Genomic DNA, 3,831 nt, shown 5'->3' with positions numbered 1-3,831 from the left:
AAAGGTTCATTAAAGGGGTATGAACTCACCTGAATTCGCGTAATTCGGGTGAATTGGGTAAATCGGGTAAAAGTGTCGGTTGAGCGTTTGGTACCAAATAACGACTTGATCACCTTTTAGGACCTTTAAATGGTACAACATGTTCTCATTCATCTTAGGTAAATCCTAGAAGGCCTTAAAATGAGTTTTGGGACAATTTGGCATGAAAATTGGGGAGTTTACGGCCCAAGAATATCCTTGGCCGTAAACTCTTCATTTGGCCTCAAAATGGGAAGTTTAATGGTACAACACACATCCAAGGGCCTTAGCTAAATTCCTTACATGCATTAGAGGAGTTTTGGGACTTGTTTGACACAAAAACTTGGGTGTTTACGGCCCAAGCTTAGCCTTAGCCGTAAACTCCTCTTTTTGTCTTCAAATGATGTTGTTTGATGCATTTAAACCTTCCTTAGTGTCAAGTCTAAATTACCAAACACCTTAGATGAGTTTTTGGGGCTTTAAACAAAGATTTGTGGGGTTTTTGGGGTGTTTACGTCCTAAGCACAAGCTTGGGCCGTAAACTCCTTTTTAAGCTTCAATTTCTTGTGTTTTAGTGTCCAAACTCTCCTAGGTATATGCCTTAATTAGTCCATAAGCTTAAAGGAAGGGAAAATGAGGTTTTTGGCAAGTTTCTAGGGGTTTACGGCCTAAGGTGCTTCTTAGGCCGTAAACTCCTTTTTGGTCCTTGATTTCTATGATTTTGGCCCCTAAATACAGTGAAGTATGTCTAAATTAAGATAGGGAATGAGTCCTTACGTTTGGAAGCCGGAAATTCGCGGATTTGGGGTCGATTTCGGGTCTAGAGAGAGAAAGTAGTGAGAGAGAGTGAATGTGTGGTAAAAGAGTGTTCAAATGTTGTTTACACTCATTTCATATGCCTCGGGTATCATACCCGATACACGGCTACCCGATGCTTAAAGTTTAACAGGGTTAAAACTTTTTACCCGGGTGAAGTGGTTGAAAAAGTAATATAACTCTATTAGGTTAAACGGGGTTAACACATACAAGTTATATTTACTTATGATAATATCAAGACATGCATATAACTAGATATTCGGTTATTGACGATTCCAAATATTACAAAAAATAACCTATAGTGACGCATTCCGTTAGTGAAGATGAGATTTGTAACGGGAATAGATTCGGGGTTGTCACATCATCCCCCCGTTAGGGGAATTTCGTCCCGAAATTTAGAATTCAAATAGATAGGTTATTACAATACTACTAAGCAAAGAGATGAGGGTATTTGAGTTTCATTTGATCCTCGCGCTCCCAAGTAAATTCCGGTCCTCGCTTGGCGTTCCACCGAACCTTCACAATTGGGATGCGGCTTTGTTTCGTCCGTTTTACTTCATGATTCAAAATCTCCACAGGCTCTTCCACAAAGTTGAGGCTCTCATTGATCTCGATCTCGTCGAGGGGAATCATGAGAGTCTCGTCAGACTGACATTTCTTCAAGTTCGAGACGTGGAAGGTAGGATGTATGTTACTTAGCTCTCGGGGTAAGTTTAGTTTGTAAGCTACAGGGCCGATTCTGGCGAGAATCTCAAAAGGCCCTATGTACCTTGGGTTTAACTTTCCACGTTTTCCGAAGCGTATCGTGCCTTTCCAGGGCGAGACCTTCAAAAGGACTCGATCTCCCACCTGGAATTCCAAGGGTTTTCTTCGTTTGTCGGCGTAGCTTTTCTGCCGATCCCTAGTGGCTTTTAGTCGTTCACGTATCTGCACAATCTTCTCAGTCGTCTCTCGAATGATCTCCGAACCAGTGATGGCGCTGTCAGGAACTCGTCCTTTAGCTAACTGAGTGTCTCCCACCTCAGCCCAGCACAAAGGGGATCTGCACTTCCGGCCGTAGAGGGCTTCGAATGGAGCTGCCTTGATTTCCCGATTTCCCGAAGTCGATCACACAAGCTCGCAGCATGTCTTCTAAGGTTTGGATCGTCCTCTCACTTTGTCCGTCAGTCTGCGGATGGTAGGCTGTACTCATGTCCAGCCTCGTTCCTAGTGCCTTTTGTAATGATTGCATAAATCTAGAGGTGAATCTACTATCTCTGTCTGATATAATAGATATAGGGACGCCATGCAGTCACACTATTTCTTTTATGTAAGTTCTAGTGAGCTTCTCCATCTTGTGCGTCTCCCTGATGGGTAGAAAGTGGGCAGACTTGGTCAACCTGTCAACGATGACCCAAATGGTATCTAATCCACCTGCTTTTTTGGGCAGTTTGGTGATAAAGTCCATTGTGATTTGCTCCCACTTCCATTCTGGTACTTCCGGTTGTTGGAGGAGTCCTGATGGCTTTTAATATTCGACTTTGACCTTCGCGCAAGTAAGGAACTGACTTACAAAGGTAGCGATCTCCGCTTTCATGTTCGGCCACAAGTATAGCTTTTTGAGATCCAGATACATCTTATCTGAACCCGGGTGAACGGAGTAACGAGTGTTGTGTGCTTCCCTCATAACCAAGTCTCTGAAACCTCCATGGCGTGGAGTCCAGATTTAGTCCATGAAGTAGTAGGCTCCATCACCCTTAACCTCCAGATTTTTATCCATTCCGCGCAGGGATTCTCCTATCACGTTCTCGGGCTTTAAGGCTTCTAGCTGAGCCTCTTTGATCTGTGTGGATAGATGCGAATGGATAGTCATTGTCAACGACTTGGTCCTTCGACTCGAATATTCCTTTCTACTCAGGGCGTCAGCTACTATGTTGGCTTTCCCCGGATGATATCTAATTTCACAGTCGTAATCGTTAAGTAGCTCGACCCATCGACGCTGTCTCATGTTGAGTTCTTTTTGGTTCAGTATATGTTGGAGGCTTTTATGATCAGTGTACACCACGCTCTTCGTCCCATACAAGTGGTGTCTCCAGATTTTTAGTGCAAAGACGACCGCTCCTAACTCGAGGTCGTGAGTAGTGTAGTTCACTTCATGGTTTTTAGCTGTCTCGAGGCATAGGCGATAACATTGCCTCGTTGCATCAAGACATAACCGAGCCCCTGATTGGATGCATCACAGTATACGACGAAATCTTCTGTCCCTTCGGGAAGGGATAATACTGGTGCGGTGCATAGGGCTCGCTTCAGGGTCTGAAATGCCTTCTCCTGTTTCTCTTCCCAGTCGAATAATACACCCTTCTGAGTTAGCATAGTAAGAGGCTTCGCAATTCAAGAGAAATTTTGGATGAATCTGCGGTAGTAGCCAGCGAGGCCTAGAAATTGACGAATTTCTGTAGGTGTCTTCGGTGCTGACCAGTTCTCAATAGCTTTAATTTTGGAGGGGTCCACGTGGATTCTGTCTTCACTGACCACGTGACCTAAGAATTCAACTCTTCGGATCCAAAACTTGCACTTAGAGAACTTCGCATACAACTTCTCGGATCGCAGCGTTTCCAGGACTAATCGTAAATGATTTCTGTGCTCTTCCTCGCTCCGGGAGTAGACAAGTATGTTATCAATAAAGACGATGACGAACTGATCTAGATATGGACGACATACTCTATTCATCAAGTCCATGAATACTGCGGGGACGTTAGTCAGCCCAAAGGGCATCACTACGAACTCAAAATGCCCGTATCGGGTTCGGAAGGCTGTCTTCGGGACATCTTCCTCAAGCACCCGTAACTGATGATACCCGGATCTAAGATCAATCTTGGAGAAGTAACTTGCTCCTTGGAGTTGGTCGAATAGATCGTCAATATGAGGGAGAGGATAGAGACCGTGAGTTTATTGAGTTCCCTATAATCGATGCACATCCGAAATGATCCATCCTTTTTCTTCACGAACAAGACCGAA

This window comes from Lactuca saligna, chromosome 1, assembly GCF_052625555.1.
Source record: "Lactuca saligna cultivar CGN05327 chromosome 1, ASM5262555v1, whole genome shotgun sequence".
NCBI lineage: Eukaryota > Viridiplantae > Streptophyta > Magnoliopsida > Asterales > Asteraceae > Lactuca > Lactuca saligna.
Note: the sequence above shows the minus strand (reverse complement) of the source record.